Raw genomic sequence first — 21,697 nt, forward strand, 5'->3', positions numbered from 1 at the left:
CAGTTTTTCTACTTCCAGTAATTGTTCTATTGGCCTACATTTAATGCCATGCAGCTTGCAGACCTTTGGCTTTAAGTTAATGAATGGCTTTTTCTATAGCATTTGGAAGTCAAACTTCTTAGGCTTGAGTTACTAGCCAACTTACTCTGTAAGGATACTCACTTTTTAATTTTTACAATTTTCTTTTCTTTTTACAGTTTTTATACATGCAATAATGAAAAAGTTAAGTTGATTAGAAATCTATACCAAAACTTGTGGAAAATAGCATAGATCTTGTCAAAACTATCCATTCAAAGGACAACACTTGTGTACTTGTTAGAACAGAGAAGCTGGCACCACCTCCAGCCCCAGCGTTATCAAAAGAAAATATTCAGTAAATATATAACTACCTGCAAAGCTGTGATAAATATTCTAATAAGAGAAGCACAACAAGAACGGTGACCAGGAATTATTTACCCAGAACTGACAAATGGAAAGTACAAAAACATTAAGCAAATATTTATTTCATGGTCACTGTTGTTTTCATTTTATTTAGGTAAGGTAATAGTGAAGTTTTGGCATATAGAAAAGGCTAATTATGTTATAGGAGTAGAGGTTAGAGATATTTCTTTCCTTCTGTTTGCTTTAGGGTTAGTTTGCTGTTCTTTTTCTAGTTCCTCCAGGTATATAGCAGTCTTTGATTTTAGCTTTTCCTTTTTTTTTTTTTTTTTTTTTTTGGCGTGGGCAGGCTCTGGGAATTGAACCCAGGTGTCGTGCATGGCAGGTGAGAATTCTGCCACTAAACCACCTTTGCACTGCCAGCTCTACATTTTTAATGTAGACATTTAAGATAATGAATTTTCCTCTTACTACTGCCTTTGCTGCATCCCATAAGTTTTGATATGTTGTGTTCTCATTTTCATTTGTCTCCAGATATTTATTGATCTCTCTTGTAATTTCTTTTTCAACCCACTGGTTGTTTAAGAGTGTGTTATTACATCTCTGTAAATTTTCCAATCTTCCACGTGTAATTGATTTTTAGCTTTATTCCATTATGAATAGAGAAAGTTTTATGTGTGATTTCAGTCTTTAAAATTTTTTGAGACTTGTTTTGTGATCCAACACGTGGTCTATCCTGGAGAATGATCCATGAGCACTTGAAAAGAATGTATATCCTGCTGTTGTGAGGTGCCTGTAATGTCTGTTAGGTCCAGTTCGTTTATTGTATTATTCAAGTTCTCTGTTTCCTATTGATCATTTGCGTAGATGTTCTACCTATTGATGAGAGTGGTACCTTGAAGTCTCCAACTGATATTGTAGAGACATCTATTTCTTCCTTCATTGTGCCAGCATTTGCTTCATGCATTTTGGAGTACCCTGGTGAGGAGCATAAATACTTATGATTATTATTTCTTCTTAGTGGATTTTCCCTTTTATTAATATATAGTATCCTTCTTTGTTGTCACATTTAACAGTTTTGCGTTTAAAGTCTATTTTGTCCCCTATTAGTTTTTTAGCTACTCCTGCTCTTTTCTGGTTACTGTTTTCATGGAATATCTGTTCCACCCTTTCACTTTCAACTTATTTATGTCCTGTTGTTAAAATGGGTCTTTTGTAGACAGAAAATAAATGGATCATATTTCTTATCCATTCTGCCAGTCTGTGTCTTAGGGAATTTAATCCATTAATATTCAATATTATTACTGTAAAGGCAGTATTTTCCTTCCTTTTATCCTTTGGCTTTTATATGTCCTAACTTATTTTTGTCTTTATTTTACACTATTAGTTACCCTTATTGATAATCTTCATTTGTACACTCTTCTCCAAGCCTCTCTCTCCAGTCTTTTCCTTCCAACCTGTAGAACTCCCTTTAGTGTTTCTTGTTGAGCAGGTCTGAACTCTCTCAATTTCTGTTTATCTGTGAATATTTTAAATTTTCATTTTTGAAGGACAGTTTTGCCAAATATAGAATTCTTGTTTGTAAGTTTTCTTCTTTCAGGATCTTAAATATGTCATAACATTGCTTTCTTACCTCCATGGTTTCTGATGAGAAATCAGAAATTAATCTTATTGAACTTCCCTTGTATGTGATGAATTGTTTTTCTCTTGCTGCTTTCAGAATTCTTTGTTTGTCTTTGGGATCTAACATTATTAGTAGTAATTGTCCTGCAGTAGGACTATTCAAATTTATTCTGTCCAGAGTACATTGTGCTTCTTGGACCTGTATATTGATTCTTTCATAAGAGTTGGGAAATCTTCAACCATTACTTCCTCAATTATTCTTTCTGCCTCCTTTACCCTCCCTTGTCTTCCCCTCCTGGGACACCCATGACACGTATATTTGTGCACTTGGTGCTGTCATTCAATTCCCTGTGGCTCTGCTCTATTTTTTCCATTCTTTGGTCTATCCTTTTTCTGTAAGATTTCAGATGTCCTATCCTATAGTTTGCTGATCCTTCCCTCTGCCTCTTCAAATCTGCTGTTGAATGTCTCCAGTATATATTTTTTAGCTCTCTTCCTTTGTGCCTTTCATTCCCATAATTTCTGTTATTTTTTTTTTTTTGCATGCTTCTTTGTGCCTACCCGGTGTCTTCATTATATCATTTATGTCTTTTGCCACATTTTCCTTTATCTCCTTGAATTGATTTAGGAGATATTTTTGAACATCATTAATTAGTTGTTTCAACTCCTGTATCTCATCTGAAGTTTTACTTTGTTCCTTTGACTGGATCATATTTTCCTGTTTCTTAGTATAACTTGTATTTTTTTTTCTGGTGTCTAAACATCTGATTTTCTTGATGAGTTTATTCTGGAGGTCAGCTTCTTTCTCTTGCCTAAGGTTTTCTTGTCGATTGGCTTTTGGCTATAGCTCTTCTTTGACACTTGGTTTGACTTATTCTAGACCTTTAGACTAGCTTGAGCTTAACTGATCAGAATTTCTTTCAGCTCTTATTCATCTGATTCTTGCCCAGATAAATGGTATGACTTCTGTGCTGCACTATTTGTGTAATGGTTTCATCCCTAGGGAAAAGTTTCATTTTCTATCTTCCTCCTCATGGAATGTTGATCTGTTCTGTTTGTTTTTTCATTTGTGCCTATAAGTTTTAATAGTTCTTTCATTATCTCTAGCTACTTTTACCTTAAGTGTTAATTCTGGGAGAAGGGTACCCCTGGAGATGACCTATCCAAGTCAGCTTTTCCCAGTCAAAACAGGCTCAAGATCCACAAAGGGGGTGCAGATCAGTTCCAAAGTGTCCTGCAGAGGAGACCTGGGAGGATTCCAATCTTTTCTATGATCTCTTCCTGATTATGTGCTTTCCTGTATGGCCAGAAGATGGTGCTCTTCAGCCAACTGTTCCCCCATAGTCCTAGGGTGGTACTGTGCCTTTAATTCTTAGCCAACTCCACACATGCTGGTTGTGCGGTTGAGTTTGCTAGCCACTTTTGGCTGGGTGGGTTGAAACTTGCTCAGATCCCCAGACCCTATCTGAATTCTTTAAACAATCACCCCAAACTATGCTGGGCTTTGCCCCCCATCCCTTTCCTTGGGGAAGAGCTACCTTTCATCAATCTGTTGCCTGACATCCCAATAAATTAGTGACTCTCAATTAGCCCCACTTCCACCCCGGGGGGGGCAGAGTTGAAACAGAGTCTGCCAGCAACTTTCTTCGATGGGCTGGTTAAAACTGTAGCTGTTCTCTTGGTACTGTAATCCAACACTCTGAATCCACTGTTCAAAAACCAGAGTCTATGCCCATTCCTGCACTCTTTGTCTTTTCCAAGGGAAGAGTTGCTTCTTAGCAAACTGATCTCTACCCTCCCAAGAAGTTATTCTGTCTCTCAACCTCCCCTCCTTCCTCCTCTTCTAGGAGTGAGTTTTAAACAATCTGCTGGGTGCTTTCTGTCCTGGGTAATCAGAGCTGGTCTCCAGCAGTCCAAATTCACTTGTCAGAAGCTGCAATTGGTGCCCAGCCAAGAACCTCCCTCCACCCCCATTCCTGAGAAAGAGGGCTTCTATTTCCAGCCAAGGAGTGTCTCCTGAGGCAGCCTGACACACTGGAGGGTGTTGGGCATCAGCCTCCACAGTGTGGAAAGATCTACTCACTGCTCTTTACCACAATTTTTCAGTCTCTTCCTTCCATCCATCCCTGGATGGTGCACAGTGGTCTTCTGGTCTCCGAACCCTCCAAACAGTTGTTTCAGACAGTACCTGGATATTTACTAGTTGCCGTGGAGAACGAGCTGAATCCTAGAACTTCCTACTCCACCATCTTGGTGGTGGAGGGTTAGAAATAAAGTTAAGGACTTTCATGTCTTGCCAGATTGATACATAACAGTAGCATTGTGTCTGTTTTCTTGAATTTGTTAAGAGATACAGCAAGACAAAGGCAGGGAGAGGGATGATGGCTGTTATTCCTTGGCGAGTGTCCTTTGAAGCAGACCCATAAGCTTCATGTAGTGGTACATTTCAGAAGGCCCCATTGGCCATTGTGCCTGGAATGGAATACATATATGTAGCTCCAGGGTACTGTGTGATTGAAGGAACATCAAGAAGGAATGTCAAAGCCAAAGAAAATGAAGATGGGATTTGGGCAAATGATTTAGCACCAAAAATTGCATCAGAGAACATAATAAATTTGATGTGAAAACTGCTTTGAAATTTATGTTTCCTACTTGTGTATTAGCAAGATATATTTAAGTAGGATTTCAAACTGACTGTTTCTCTAGACTTTCTACTTTAGCTTAAATGAGATTGTCTCTATTCAGTCATTAATCATTGCTGCAGTTGAAGGGAAGCCTTTACAACATTTCTTAAAACACACTGAGGATTTATTTGTGTTAAGTCTTAATTTCTACTAAGCACCAATAAATGCTATGCCTTTTCTTCACTTTTTTTTGCCAGGGAATTGCCTAAAAGGTAATTTTCTTTGTAAAATTTAAGAATCATATCACAAGTTTTTATTTCCAGAAATCAAGATGCATGTTTCTCTTTCTTTCTGTCACTCTATTATCTCTCTGTCTCTCTGCCTTTTATCTTTCTCTCTTTCTATGTCTATCTATATTGCTGTCCCTACCTATTTCTATCTATATTGGACAATGGTCATAGTCTCAAAAGTACCGATATTTTAGAAAATTGAGATTGTTATGTTTGGATGGAGTTAATGATAAGATGAAAAAGTCTTGGTAATAAATAGTGGTGATGGGAGCATAACATTGTGAATGTAATCAATACCATTGATGTGTACACTTGAAATGGTTATGTATATGTTAAAATGGTGATATATATATATATATGTATTGCCCCAATAGATTGTAAAAATGAAACATGCCTCGATACTTAAAGATAATTACTACAATAAATGAAAGCAAAACCAAAAACACTTTTTCTTTCTGCCCTATGAACAAACATAGCTGAAGTTCGTTCTTGAATTTTTTATTTTACTTCTGTAGTTGGCGTCAATTCTGCAGCACATACACCAACTTTGGAACGCTATAGAGAAGGTTAGCATAGCCCCTGTGCAAAGATGACTCACGAATTTGTAAAGTTGCCATATTTTTGCATAGTTGATTTCCTCTTTCTTTGTGTTCCCGTTCCCATGACACGTTGAATATACATTAGCCGTCATGTTACTGTACTATTTGTCAATTTTCTTCTCATGAAGTAGAATTCCTTAAAAGTTTATTGAATTCATAAAAAGTTTAATGAATAAATAAATGAAGACATAAAAATGGTATGGTCTGTGTGTTAGAAACAAGCTTCAATTCTTTGTACCCATCATGTTAGCTCAAGAACTGATTCTGAAAGAGTCGATCCTTTTCTTTTCTCCCCACCTTGTCATCTCGATGGCAGAAATCCTATTGTGTGGGCCCAACTCATATTCTTAGGGTGAAAAGACAAACTGTACAACCAACTGCTGGTACCTAATAGACAAGTAACACAACACATTTATGTGGGTTAACTCCATGAAGTAACAAATTGCCAGTTGTCCATCCTAGTTTCCCTGGGTAATACAAACAGTGACAGAGGCAATTTCTAACAGTGTTAGATGATAGGTTTCCCCACTAAAAGCAGCTTCAATTACAGTATGACTAAAAATAAGCAAAATTTGAGAGGTCTTTTTCTCTGTTTCATTCCAATCAAGTTATGAAGCTGATTGTCATATTTGAAAACTATGATTTGGATAATGGCTATAGAAAAATTATAATTCTAAAAAGTGGGCATAATTTCTGTGGTGAGGATATTATTTTTTCAGTGTTCACTGCTTTTTTTTCAAAGCAGTTTTATTCACACACGATACATTCCATCCAAAGTGTACAATCAATGGCTCTTAGTATAATCATAGAGTATTGCATTTATCGCCACAATCAATTTTAGAACATTTTTATTGCTCCAAAAAGAAAAACCCCATGCCCTTTATACCTCTTTATTATTGAAACTTAACGTTGGTATGATACCTTTGTTACAATTGATGAAAGAATATTCAAATATTACTGTTAACTGTGGTCCATGGTTTGCATTAGGTATATATATTTTTCCCATATACCATCCTATTATTAACACTTTGTAATAGTGAATTATATTTGTTCTGGTTCATGGAAGAACTTTCTTGTATTTGTTCTATTAACCACAGTCATCATCTACAACAGTGTTAGCTATGTTATACAGTCCCGTGTTTCATCCTCTGGCTTTCCTTCTAGTGAATGCACAATCCTAAACTTCCCCTTTCAGCCACAATCATGCACAATTCATCACTGTTAATTACACTTACAATAACATGCTACCATCTAGAAGATGGGGAGCTGATGCTTAAATTGGGCAGAATTTTTAATTAGGTTGATTGTAAATGTTTGGAAATGGAGATTATTATTTTTATTGAAGCAAATGTTTATTTTTCTCTGACTTCTTTTTCATATTCCTTTAAATATGTCCATTTTCCTGTTATTTAAATTTAATAATTAAGCTATGTATAAAATGTTTTGCCATTAATGAAGGAAAAGTCACCTTTGAAAAGTTTACTCAGTAGTACAATTTATTTCAAGACTGGATTAGAGCCCAGATCATATTAATGAAAACTAGTTTCCTTTATTTTTTGTAGGACAGTGAAATTAAAATAATCTGTTTTGTCTATTTCCAGTCATGACTCATTGTAGGCTTAGGTAAATAAACTAAACTGAAAACAACAGGCTAGCCAGTCCTGACTGTCACCTGATTTAAAGTTGTCATTTCTCATTTCAACATTATATTCATGATCATTAATATGAAAACTCTCTGTTAAAGGTTTACTTCTTGTATTTTGATTTCCTTAGAGTAGAAATTTAAATTCTGAATTCCAGGAATAGATGGGGAGAGTCAGTGGGTTATAAAGAGATCCTTGAATGAGGAGTCAGGAAGCTGGTTTCTGATCTTGGTTCAGCCTCCGTATATGAATCTGTGCAAACAAATTTAAGTTACTTAGCATTAATTGGTTTCCTTTGCCTTTAACCAAGATGGTTAAACTAGATTAGAACAGTAAATATGTGTCCCCTTGCCTGCCAGCTATGATCAATAGGTACTGTCTGGTTAGAGTGCTACACTGGAAATGATGATGAAGCTTCTTCTAAAGCCCATCAGGAGTAGGATTGGAGGCAAAATTTGCCATCTCAGAACTCAATAACTCCTTGGTTTATGAAAGTTAATGATGCCTTTCATGATTTATTCTAAATTTCCACTGCAAGAAATGGCCTCTCCATGGTTTACTTGAAGATATTCTGGAAATTTGAGTGCAAGGAGACATGGTCTTTGAGATCATATAGTAAAAACTAGGCCAATGTGTATAAAAATGCTTTGTAAATTGTAAAGCACAAATTTTATTATTTGAGCACAATATGGCTAATTTAATGGGAAGGTTTCTTATTGTTCCCTTGGTTCCTCCATTCCCTCTAGTTTTTCATGAAATGCTTATTGCATGAGTGACTGAACTCTTATTATATTTTACTTATTCCAATGATGTTAATTTAAGATAATTAAGTGCTACATTTATAGTACAGCCAGTGAACAATGTAGATATTCAGAGAGCTAGAGTTCTAGAATAATCATCAGGGAACATTACAGGAAGAGGTTGACCTTGAGCAGAATCTAAAATGGGCTGAATTTAGACATAAGAGCATTTTAGGTAACAGTCTAGTAACCCAAGGCTGAATTGGAACTTTAATTCCAATCTAGTGAAAATCTTTCAAGAATAAGATTTGGCAGAATTTCTGTTAAGTAGTTCTGGGGAGGGGTCTGAGAATTTGCATTCTAACAAGTTGCTGGTTATGCTAATATTGATGGTTTGGGCAACACACTTTTGGATTCATTGTCTAGTCCTGGCTTCTCAGACCTGAAACATCCATGGAGAATTTGAAAATCACCCCTGCCCCATTCCAGGCAATACTGACTTAATTCTTCTGGTAAGGCTCTGAATCCTCAAATCGTTATATTGTGCAGGGAGAGTTAAATACCACTGGTCTAGTTTAACCCTCATTTTACAGAGAATGAAAGTGAAGACTCAGGAAATTACCTACTCCTGTTTTATTTTTGCTCCTAGCATTCTGTACATTGTTTTTACTCACCCACTTGCTTCTCACTATATAAAGTATGGGCTGTCTTAGTCTATTTGCCACATAATAATGGTCCAATAATGGTCTATTGTTGAATGACTAATGTACAGGAAATAAAGAACCACTGAAAATTTTTGACTAGCAAAGTGACATAATGAAAGCAATGTTTTAGGAGGATTTATTATTAGAAAGGGTAAGGTAAAGAGGTTGGAGATAGGAAGATCTTTCCTATTGCAATGTTCCTGTAGGGCCCTCGTACTCCAAGTATAGCATTGGCAACACCTGGAAGCTTATTAGAAATGCAGACTCGCAGGCCCCACCCCGGACCTACTGAATCAAAATCTGCGTTTATAAAGACTCTCAGTGTTTCCTATGCACATAGAAGTTTGAGAAGCACTGTTGTAGAATATCAAATGACCAATGTGTGGGTTTACAGGGTAGCCTCAAGGAATTGAGACGTAGCAAAGATGAAGGACTGGTGAGGTCAGCTTTTCCTCAAACATATTTCTTGGCATCCCCGTTCTCTGGGATGTTAATAGCCATTCATGGTCAAAAAGTGTTTTAAATACCAGCGTAAATAAAGCAAAACAGATTTCTTTATGGCAAGATTTCTTTTACCTTTTAATATGCTAATACACTTTATGAATTTCCAAAAGAATTGTATTATTTAGCTATTTCTACATTTATTGATCATGGAAGCCAATTTAGACTATCTTTCCATGCTACTATTCCGTGGAGCACATCTTGGTAAAGTTGCAATAGGCTCTCTGTGGTTATTAGGCATCCAGATTTTACAGTTTTTCCAGCCTCTGGACAGGAAGTCTCCTTATACTTCCTAATTTTAATATCTGTTTCTTGTCTTTTCACATACCCAACCTTTCCATGACTGGTCCAGGTATGTGATTTTGCTTGGGACTCACTACCCCGGATGAGACTGATCTGGGCCGGGTCATAGGATGAACCTCTGGGCCCTGTCAATGCTGGTCTGAGAAAAACATTCAAGAATTCGTTGTTGGCTATGGAGGCTGATGGAACGAAAAGAAGATACTGAAATATGTTAGGGTTACTGATAAAGCACCAAAGTTTACTTTGTGGTAGAAGTGAAGTCAGAAGATATGACTAGCACAATTATCAAGTGAACAAAGGAGAAATAGCAAAGTTTGATTGGCAGTCATGAGGCACAATGACTATTAGAAAACCTGTAGTCAAAAATAAAAAGAAGCAAATGAATAGATATGTTTGGAAACTCGGGTTGTTTTAAATTTAGAACCATCCAAATGGCATTTCTAATATTTGTTTCCATTGATGCCCTTTTTGAAAATTCGTGGCCCATTTTAACCCTAAAAGTTTATCCCAAATTCTATAATGCAGAAAACATTTGATTGTAAACTATACTCACCAATAAATTACTGGTCTTTTGGACAGCACTTTATTTTATCACCATCCTCTTTGACATGAAGTTTTACACATTCTCTTATAGTGGAATATTGCTCTTAGGAGTAAGAAAATAAAAATACTTTCTCAATTATATCCTTATTTTGGGTAGTAAGCCACATCCTTTTGTTGCTGTTGTTAATAAACCAGTGGACAGCAATTTTAATTTGGATATGTCTCTCCCAATGCTCAAAGTTTCCTTTACATTTTATTCCCTTTATCTGACATTTTAAAAATGTCATTTGTTGCAAGATTAAGTTTTTAGTGCTAATTCTCCTTCTGACATCAGTAGCATTTTGGGGGAGGGGAGTTTTTTTTAAAAGCCATTACTTTAATGGGTAAGTTGTGAAAACGCAAACATTTAAAATTTGATTCAGTAGTCTCTGTTCCTTGTAGCTTTAATTTATTTCCTGCACGTGCAGGAGAAATTTTGAATAGAAGGTAACAAAATTTTAAAAAACAGAATATTTTGAATTAAGCATCATGATTTCATTAACTACTAGAAGGTATTAGTACAACTTCAACACGCTTTCATCCATCTCTAAAATTGACAGGGCACAGAACAGTGCTGCCGTTATGATGGCCCTGAGATCCTATAAGCCCCAAGTCTTCCCAAAGAGACTCAATTTTTCTTATTTTACTAGATTTACTAAGACAGAAAAGGAGACAGATTAATTGCAGAATAGAGATTGACAACCTTTAGAGGGGAGGGAGTAGTAGATGCTAAAATGCTTGATCTGTTCGTTAATGATGGTAGATCCCATTTCCTGGGAAACCCTGACTCTTTCTGGTGTGGGACATGGGAGATTGTGGTAGCTGAATGACTGTCACTGAAGAGGTGAAAAGGAACGGGTGGGTGCTGAGAAAACACCGGTGGCTTGAATTTGGGACAGCCCAAGCGGCTTGTACCAACTATAAACCTTTATGATAATACAGGTAGCAATTTTCCCACGTGCCTAAATTAACTTACTAATGAGCATGTTTAAAAACCTACTAAGGGTTTCCAACACTTATTCTAGAAAGAGTTTCATTAAAGATTAAAATTAGAAGTTCTAATTCAGCCTTGGGTTTCTAGGCAATAGTGTAACTGTTGCACGAAAAAAGGAACAAGGCTTTACGCCTCCTGGAATGTTATATAGAAATAGAACACACCGGGCTGAGGCTCCGAAGTTTCAGGAGGTAGGCTTTATTTTCTATGGCCGGGGGTTCAGCTGAGTAGCCTCTGAAAGTCTGAGCCCTGAACAAAAGTCAATCTTAGCTTTTATAGACTGTGTTACATGCTAGAGATAAGGTAAGCTTAATATGGTGACCGGCAATATTAAAGGAAAAACAATTGGTTAGTTATATGCGAAGTGGGTTACAGAAGCAGATGAGCTGTTAGGGGAGGGGCCCCATGCCAGGTGCCTTATCTTGCTTGCCTGCAGTTTCACCTGTTCCTGAAGGCTAGGAGAGGGGGTTTCTATCCCAGGAATGTGTCTTATCTTGCTTGCCTGCAGTTTCACCTGTTCCTGAAGGTCAGGAGAGGGGGGTTGAGGATCTTCCACAGAGAAGGCTGCTGGACCAGAAAAAGAAGAAGAGGAGAGTGGTTTGCCTGCTCTAAAGCCTGCTTGCTACATAACTAAGTATTTGTATAACATTTATCCCATTATTTATAGCATATCATTAAGTACCAGGCACTATGCTAGGCGCTAGATACCAGGGTCAAAAAAGATTAATATAACTCATTGCCATCATATTGCTGCACACTAGTGTGAGACACAGATCAGTAAACAGAATAATATAATACAGCACGTTACGTGTTGCGATATGGGCATCAGTGAGTTATAGTAGTACACAGAAGGGGGTGCTTAATTTTTACTTAAGGAGTCACATAAGAGGTGGCTTCTACATAAAGTTTGAATGGGCATTGGCAAAGCCAAGTGGAGACAGGAAACAGTGACTGGGCATATGCAAAAGCGTTTACAAAAGTCCAGAGTATACAGATCTTGGGAGGAAGGAGAAGTGGATGGAAATAGGGCTAGAAAAACAAATAGGGCCCAGAAATCTAGGGTTTTGTAGGCATTTAGTCTTTATCCTAGAAGGAATGGGGAGCCATTGACAACTTTTCTTACAAAGAAATGATTAGATCTGCATTTTAGAACAATGACGCTGGCAGAATTCTGGAGAACGGGTGGGAGGGAGATAAACCTGGAGAACCTGAGGCCAAAGGGGAGACTGTTGAAGAGTCTATATAAAACAGGATCTTAGCCTGTGTTTGATAGATGATGGCATTCTTAATAGCTGATGTTCTTGTATCTGGTACACTAGATATTAACCTTGTTTACTCCTGCCTTTATAAGAGCCAAGTATTTATACTGTTCATTAACCCAGTGTTCCCTTTCTATAAATTTTTTCATGAAACTACTTTTATTCATTTTTTCATGTCTTTGTAAATTAATTATTTTCCTTCTCTCTTAAATATTCTTCTGAAAATATCTTTTCTGCCCTTGACACATAGGTCTTTTTCATTGTTTTTTATTCAAATGTGAGTGCTGGGAATTAATATTGATACGTAAGTAATTATAATTCTAGTGCCTAGAACTTGGTTGTTCAACAGTGGAAAGCCTGAGATTTCCTGGAAGGGAGCAGTAGACAAAAATTTCAGTGGCTCTCAGCATTGGAAGGAAAGAAAATGGTTTAAAGACAAGTGAAAGTATTGTCAGAGAGGCAGGGTTTGTAGTACAGCAAACAATACAGCACGATTAGAAAAGACCAACATGGATGAACCCCAAAGTGAAAAAAATAATTAAGGGCACAAAAGGCATATAATGCATGTCAAGTTCAGAAAAGAAGCTGAGACATTAGAGAGTAAAGTTCAGAGTTTAAAAATGAAAGAAAGAGCAAAGGTGAAAGATGAAAAAACTAAAACATTTTAGATAAGACTAAAAGCATTGCAATATTACATGATACAAAAGGTCAGTGGACAGTTTAGGAAAATGTCCAAAGGATAGCAAACATAATCCATTGACTGAGAGGGTCTTGTGGACATTGATTTAAAAACAAAGTAAAATTAAATGAATTCTTTGCCACAGCACTCTCAAAAAGCACAGTCTTGCTAAGAAATCAATTTAAAATGAAAGAAAGAGTAAAATTGTTCCTTGGAAATGTTACCAATCAATATCTGGCAAAGAAGTGGGGAAATTTGAATTCTCAAATAGGGCCAGATATGGTTTTTTGTTTTTTTTTTTTCAGGATTAGAGCTATCCATGGCCAATAATTCATTTTTAAGTTTAAAAATCCTTTTTAAAAATGATTTTTTTGTGTATGTATTTTGATCCTAAGTCACCAGGCTATTGGCAAGAATGGCCTGAGAAAAGACACTCGGAGGCTTAGCCTGAAAGGATCAGGTGGTGTTCTCCAACTCTATATTTTTCCTAAGGAGTAATTAACACTGGGAGCTGACATACATTAGTTGATAAAAGCTTGAGTTCTAGAATCAGGTGAGAACTTGGGCAAGTTATTTAACCTCTCTGAGCACCAGTTTCCTCATGGATAAAATAAGAATGGTAATACCTCTCTCATTATATTCTTGAGAGCATGTAAAGAGAATATTTGTAAATCTCAGAGACTATGGTAAGCACTAAATGCCAGCTATTATTAGAAAAAAGAAAAATGCTTTAAAGGGGGGTCTTTGTGTTTGTCATATATGTTAATTACATTAGTCAGCGTGACTAACACTAGTTGCTATAACAGACAAGCCCTGAAATCTCAGGGACTTTGTGATAAAAGAGTCATTTATTTACCATTCAGCACATGGTAAAAGTGACTTGTTTAGGATCACAACTAAAAGTGACTGGGTGGGAATTTGAACCTATGCCTGCCTCCAAAGTTTTATCCACATGTCCTGCTTGAAGGGCATAGGTAAATACTGCTGCCTTGTGCCAGCTATTGCTAAACTGGCAAACAATGGGAAAAGAGCTCTTGGCAATCATTTGGGATCTTTTTAACTTGATTATTGTCTGTAAATGGGGTTGGCTGTGTGAAGTCAATGTACAGAAACTTGTAATTTAGGTTCTGCCACATGATAGATAATCAGTATGAATTAGTTGCTATCTATACTCGCCTTGAGATACCATCTGCTAACATGTCTGTGCAGGGCTTAAAAGGGTACTAAAGGAAGAGGATTGATAGTCTTCTCTCTTCATACCTTCAAAAGCTGTCCTTCCCTTTTCCTTCAATGTCAGTGACTCACACTTTGAAGGCTACAGGAAGGGAACAGGTGAGTCATCGACATATAGAGGAAGTAGAATTTAGGCCACTGAAAGAAATGTTGATCCATCTATTTTTTTTTTTTTTTCTTCTCCATTCAGAATAAGAAAACCATTTTCAAACTCTGGAATTAGACCACTGAATATATAGGTTAGATCCAGAATGTTTGGGGACAGTTTATAAGACTAGTGAATGGGAAAAGGACTAGACTACGGAGAAGATCCCCCACCATTCTTGTGCGGGAATTAGTCTGCCACTACTTCCAATTAAAACCTGAATATCAGGGTGGTAGAAGAAATCTGTTAAGTGATATGCCCAGCTTCTAAAACAAATACCATACAGTGGGTTGGCTTAAACAATGAGAGTTTACTGGCTCACAGTTTTGAGGCCAGGATAAGTCCAACATTGAGGCATCAGCAAGGCAATGCTTTCTCTCCCAAGACTGGTGTTCTGAAGCTGGCTTCTGATGATCCTTGCTCCTTGGCTTTTCCATCATATGGCAGTACACATCGTGACATCTTTCTCTTGTGGATTCAATTGACTTTCAGTTTCTGGCTACTCTTGCTGGCATCTCTGTTGGTGGCCTTCCCTTTAGGGCCCTCAATAATAATTAAGACCCATACTGTTTCAGTTGTTCACACCTTAATTGAAGTAACCTCATCAAAAGGTCCTATGTGCAATGGGTTTACACCCACAGAAATGGATTAAGAATATGTTTTTCAGGCGTATGTAACTCCAAGCTACCACATCATCCCTCCCTCCTAACGCTGGAGCAGAAAGTTTGTCTTGAGTGTAGCAGCTAAGCTCAACTTGGAACCTTAAAAACAGTAATCTCAGGAAGCATGGTTGGACAAAAACTAGTTTTATCTAGGTTTTTGTCATTCTAAAAATTAATAGTGGTCATGGTTGATTGTGGAGGCTCTTGAAAGCAAAAGCAGAGCGGTGCTGTGTTGGAATCATTATTCCGTGTAGAAGATACTAGACCAAGGAAAGAAAAAAGTGTTCTGGATCTGAAAAACAGGGTATTCTTATCTATTTTTAATTTCAAAGAATGATACTTTATTTTTAATAGTACTCTATGGTTTTCAAAGTGTTTTTAGAAATATTAGCTCTTTGAGCATGACACAACAGCCACAAGAGGCAAGCCAGACAGACATCCCAGGTTGTAGAAGAGGAAAAACATGGAGTAGTAGTAATTTTTCCAAATTTTTTAGAAGTGAGTACCACAGAGTTTCCTTGATGCCTACATCAGTGCTGTTTGTCCTCTATGCAATGTGTGTGTAGTTCCAGAGGTGACACTGTTTCTCTGCTCTTAGACTTTTTATTGTTTTGCTTGTATTTTAAAGTAATCAATCTGTGAACAGTATTTAAAAGAGTGATTACATGGTTGCCTTCCCCTAACTTGAGTGCAGCATTTTAGAGGGCATGCAACTAGATGTCTCAAATTTGGATGCTACCCTTACTGTCTATTTTTATGTTTTCCAATGTTGTGTCCTTGTGTGTTAAGCTGAGCAGAGTTTATTGCTCTACATATATTAAATTTTGAGTTTCTGATAGCTTTTCTATTAATCGGTTAGATATTATTGAGTATAATCCCTGTGACCCTGTATCAGAACAACTCAACTCTGAGATATATTGTTGAGTCAAATTTTAAAAACCCTTAGCCCTTTGCCCTGTCAAAGCAAAACTTGAACATATAAAAGTGTTGTCTCATATAGGACAGAGTTAGGATTTTTTTTTTCAGTATATTCTGGATATTTGAAAAGAAGTTTATGGTTAAAATAGCACACAATCTCTTTTCTTCTCTTTCTACTGCTGTCCTCAGACTGCTCAGAATACGTTATGAATGTTAGAAGTGCAATGTTCTGTTATCATGGTGCTGTTTTAACTTATGCCTCTTAACCCTACTTCATTTTGTGAGTCATATCATTCATTTTAGACCCAAATTATTTTCTGTCCTAAGCAGTCTTATAATTTATTATTGCCAGTTAAAATTCTCAGTATTTTCTCTCTCCTTCCCTCCCTGCCTCCTTCCCTCCTCTTTCTCACCTTCTAATATTATCCTTCTGTATCCATGTATCTATCATTCATTTCTCCTTTCATCCATCTCTGTATCTTGGTAATATGGAAGCTCATATTTAGTATGTATGCTAGCCAAAGCAACACAATGTCAGAATTTGAAGTTTAAAAGTATGTCTAAATTAAACAAGCTTAACTGAGCTTTGAAACTAGTCTGCTCACTCCAATTCTAGAGGTTTCCATAAGTATATTATCATCCTTTAAGTGTAATCGTTTAACCAAGTGATCATAATTTATGTGGTGTCAAAAGCTGAGAAAGTCTTTGCTTAAGAAATTGAAATTTAAAGTCAGTTCAGAGAATAGATAAATATGACTTCTGTCCTTATCTTGTTCTTTCTCATGAATTGAACTTTATGATTTCAGTGGCTATGCTGTTACAGTGCTTTCTTTCCCCACCAGTGGTAGAGCCGATCCCACTACCATCACGACCCTCAATTTTTAGCATTCACATCAACTGTTTCAAGGATTATCCCACACTGTAGTCTCTTTAAGAAGAGTGGCAGTTGGCCAGGAAGTTTTCTTTTAGCAATCTAATGAGATATCTTACTTTATAAGAGGCAACTCTATCTGCCCATCTCTATCTTAAAAAGATGTCATGGGGAATTAGATGATGTAGAACTGAGTGGTTGGAGAGTTGTTACTAAATGCTTATTGTTTAGAAGAAGATGGTCAGAGCCGTGTAAATTAAAGGAAGAAACAATGAATAAATTTTAACTTCAGTCTTAACGATATCATTGTTTGTAGAGTACTACATGTTTTTCAAATATAGTAGGTTTTCCTCTGCTTTGTCATTGAGAGTTTCTGTGAGGTACAAATAATACAAATCCAGAAGGAATTCTATTAAGGTATCCTAGTTTATGAACTAAGAGATTATCTTTAAAGAGGGGTCTCACTTTTTGCTAAACCTGTCTCTACTATCTTTTGTTGAAGAGGTTATGAGAAAAAAATATTTTTTCAGGGAAACATCCAGAACTACAACCCTGAAGACTTTGGTGGGATTTAAATGAAAAAATAAATAAGTAAAAGCTTGTAATGAAATAATTTTTACTAACAACTTTAAAAACATTTTAAACAGCTTTATTGAAATATCATTTATATTCCATAAAATTCTCCTGTTTGAAGTGTACAGTTAAATGCTTTTTAATATATTTACAGAGTTTTGCAAAATCACCATAACTTAATTTTAGAATATCTTCATCATGCCAACAAGAAATCTCATTAACATCCATCTCCCACCCAGCAGCTCTAGGCAGCCACTTATCTACTCTCTGTCTCTATTTATTCATCTACCCTGAATATCTGGTATAAATGGATTTGTGGTAGACATGGTCTTGGAAATTGACATCTTTCACTAATTTTTTTGTGATTAAAACTTATTGTTTCTCATTTTAGAAATATTTTAACATATAGAATTTTTTAAAGAGGAAAATTAAAACCATTTCTAATCACATCACTCCAAAGAAAGCAACTTTAATTGTTTTATTATATTTCCTTCTGGTCTTCTTCTCTTTCTTTGTTATTTAGTTCCTTCATTAGTTTAGCAAATATTTACTGAGTAGTTAGTAAATACTTATCACTATGCTGGGCCCTGGGCATACTGAGGTACACAAGGCTAGCAGCTTAAGGGTTGTTGGGTGAATAAGTAGTAACCATTACAGTGAGTAGTACAGACTGCTTGAAGTATACAATGGGGAGCTAACTTAATTTTTTCTGAGGTAGTTAGTTAATATATATTTTATTATTTTAAATAATAAATTTAAAATAATTACATTTTAAATAATTAGGATCATAAGGCATACATAGTTTATTTTTTCCTTTAAAATAGCATTATGAATATTTCTTCATCTTTTAAAATATTTAAAAATAATTATGGAACTATTAAAAATACTATTTTTAATAATTCCATAATTTTCTACTGGATATGCCAAATTTATTGGAAATTTAAGCCGTTCACAAGTTACTTTCATCCTGAGGTTTAATGTGACATAAAATTCGCATGTTAAAACTTATAAATGTGTGGCCAAGAACTGCGAATTAATTTCTTTTAATATGTGTCTCCCCTGTCCCTTTTACTTCAAGATCCAAGTAGTATCTGGAGTTGAGATTGATGGCTTCTGAAGATAAAGGTAGTCAAGTACTTCCTGTTTTAATAATCATTCTCACTGCCACTGCTTTAAGATATGTGGGAAATTTCAATAGAATACCACAGAAGGGATCACAAAAATGACCCCAAGCTTTCAGGGGTCTCTTCGGACTCCAAATTGAGAAGTCTTTCTAGATTTAGTATAGGGACTTGGAGTGACTGTGGGGAACTTCAGAAGCAGGAAAGGAGACTGTTGAAAATCAGCTTTTGGAAAAGAGGGTGCATTCTTTTTTGTTTGTTTCTGTTGCATTTATTTGCTTTTTATTTTTCTACCTAAGATATTTGCTTCTCCTTTTAGGCTATTTCTGTGTGCTCCCATCTGTTTTTTTTTTTTGTGTGTGTGTGTGTGTATGACATGCCCTTTACTTATCTGAGATCATTTCATTCCAGTGCATGCCAGGTCTCATTGTCAGTCTCACTGCATGATTCAGAGTCATCCAAATATAAATCCTCTTTTTAGGTCACATGCTGTTCTCTTACCCTTTATATGTTGCCATTTTCCTTCACCCTTTGCCGTTCTTTTGCTTTACTTTCATTCTTTTGTTTTCTTGGGCTATATACTCCTGCTCCACTCCCCTTTGACATTTTTCTTTTCTTTTTTTTTTTCAGTTGTAAGGGCTTGTTTTCATTCAATGGTGTATGTAGCTGCTCCTTTTGATACTACTGTGCTTTGATATTCTGTGCTACCTCTCACCCATGTGTGTGCTTAATAAGTGTTTCACTTTAGCTCTACTCATTTGTACTCCTGAATTTCTGTGGTAGCTTCTCACACATCCTGTGTAGACTCATAGAGGGCAGAAAAATGGAAAGAAAAGGGAAAAGTTAGCTGTTGTAGTCACTGATGGAACAGCAGTTCCAAATGTAGATTGGCTTGGAAAACTGACTAACTTCAGAAGAAAATTTACCTAAAATCTTGCTCCTATTAAGTAGTTTCCCATCTTAGTACAGAGATTTGATTATTTACAGAGTTATACCCTATTCTTCCTATGACCAGAACTGGCTATTTTAGAGACTTATGGAAGGTAAAGGCTTAGAGCTACTTTGAAATAAATTTAAATAGGTTCCAAAAATTCCATATACATTATTTGCTTCACTATTCCATATGACAAAAATAGTTAAGCAAGAGCTATTACCCCAGCTTGCAAGAAGGAGAGGGTCAAAGAGTCAACTTGGCAAAACGGATAGAAGGGCTACTATGTGCTATGTTCTGTGCCAGGTGCTGGGAATGTAGAGGTGAGTCTGCATTCACAGTGCCTGACCTACTCAGAGTCTAACTCAGAACTCATATGCATCTGTTTATTTTTTATTCATTTAATAGAATTTATGGATGAATGAACAACTTTTAGACCTTGACCTCAAGTAGTTTGCAGTCTCATTGCTGCTTCCTGTCCATGAGAGCACATGCTTTAAATTAAAGGTTTGCAAATTTACGTTTTACATGTGGAAAATTTACATTTTGCATTTAGGGCAAGGATAGATTCAGATTGATACAAAATTTTTGAAATAGCCAACTACTTATTTCAAAGTTCACTGAGCAGCCCTGACTAATATGATTGGAAAATTGGGCTGAATGATTTCTATGGCCCCTTTCAGTTATTAAAAATGTTTGCTGATTTTATTAATCTATTTTATCATTCTCTATACATAATATTCATGACTTGAAAGACATTTGTATAACTCAGATAAGGTAAAATGTATTATAAAGTTTCCCTGTCAAACATCACTTTTTTTTTTTCAGTTATAATATGTACCCCCGAGTAGTACTGGAGATGTGGTCTGTGCTTGTCTTTGTAGGTCAGTGTATTATTTTTGACCTTGAATAATTATATCAAAATAATTTCCCTTTATTCAGAATTGGATATTTTAATCAAAAGTCTATTGCCTGTCTTTGCATATTCTGAAATGATCTTCTTAGTTGGTGCAATCAGTATGATTTCCAGTGATGTTTAAATGCTTCAAAATACTAATTACCCTAATTAAGTACCAAAAAATAATCCTGTTCAAAATTAAATTTGTGTTGTTAAAAAAGAGATTGAAATAATTACCTCAGATTAGAGGAGAAGGAGGTCGAAAGGAAATGCAGTTCATTCGTTTCAGTGTCTGTTATGTCTCAGTTTTTCCCTTGGACACCATGTCAGGATTCTGCTTGGTACAGGCAGAGTATAGCAGTTCGCATGAAGGCTGCACTGACTCATCTGGAAATGGAACATGGTTTTACAAATTGTTATCATGCTCACAATTTTGGTATGACAGATAATGTTGGCTGAAGGCAAGTGTGTCAGAAGTTGGATCGGCTTTGAGAGGCTCAGAGATGAGATATGAAGAAGCACAGAGCTGTTAAGTCTTAGCTAGTAATTTTTGGCCCTAGTAAGTGTAACAGAAGAGATATTAAATAAAAGTCAACCAGGATAGATAGATTTCTTCATATTAATAGTGACAATATTTCACGTAATATTACATGAAAAGGTATAATTTGAATAAAAAATGATAGTTTGGTGGTATTTTATATAGTATTGATTTAAAAATTAAAGTGTCAAGATACCCATCATGAAACCAACAGGAAAAGTATAATTTTTCATTTTAAGGCTCCCTTTTGTATGTTGGATTGGGACTTCTGTACCTCTAGTCATATAATGATCAGTATTGGTGAATAGCCTTCATTTCCAAGGAAATGTTAGGCAAACTTTAAGAATTTATATCTAACTAGAATTGTTTTAGATATGTAAGAAAAAACATATATTCCTACTTGTATAATGCCATTTAAAAGAAGCTGTACATTTAGTATTAGCAGTCTGACAATTTCTTATATAAACTCATCATGTTTTACTTTTAAGCTTTTATGTTACAGAATGCTTTATTACATCCATTCATCTAGAACCAATGGATGAAACTATGGGCAAAGCTGCACTTTACAACATCCTTAAGATTATGAGCTGTATGAATAAAATATATAACATTAATTTAAATTAGAGAAGCCAAATGTTTGGATTCTACTAAACTCAATTCCTCAGTTTAAATAGTATATACTGGCAAGTGCATTTGGGAAGTGCTTTATGCCAATTCATTTAGTTCAGGTTACAATATGAGTTTTGTATCAAAATTATTAGCATTTGTTCTAGTTTGCTAGCTGCTGGAATGCAATATACCAGAACTGGAATGGCTTTTAAAAGGGGGAATTTAATAAGTTGCTAGCTTACAGTTCTAAGGCCAAGAAAATGTCCCAAGTCTATAGAA

At 35.9% G+C, this 21,697-nt stretch overlaps 1 protein-coding gene and 1 non-coding gene across 13 annotated transcripts in view; both read left to right on the forward strand.

The window, feature by feature from the left end:
• SLC44A5 (solute carrier family 44 member 5) overlaps positions 1-21,697 on the forward strand; it is a 320,175-nt gene that overhangs the window by 51,056 nt on the left and 247,422 nt on the right. The gene's annotated exons all lie outside the window — the stretch shown is intronic.
• On the forward strand, positions 5,434-5,538 carry LOC143651084 (U6 spliceosomal RNA). The gene has a single exon (XR_013159827.1). It is a non-coding gene; the product is annotated as a U6 spliceosomal RNA (small nuclear RNA).

Source organism: Tamandua tetradactyla, chromosome 11 (genome assembly GCF_023851605.1).
Source record: "Tamandua tetradactyla isolate mTamTet1 chromosome 11, mTamTet1.pri, whole genome shotgun sequence".
Lineage (NCBI taxonomy): Eukaryota > Metazoa > Chordata > Mammalia > Pilosa > Myrmecophagidae > Tamandua > Tamandua tetradactyla.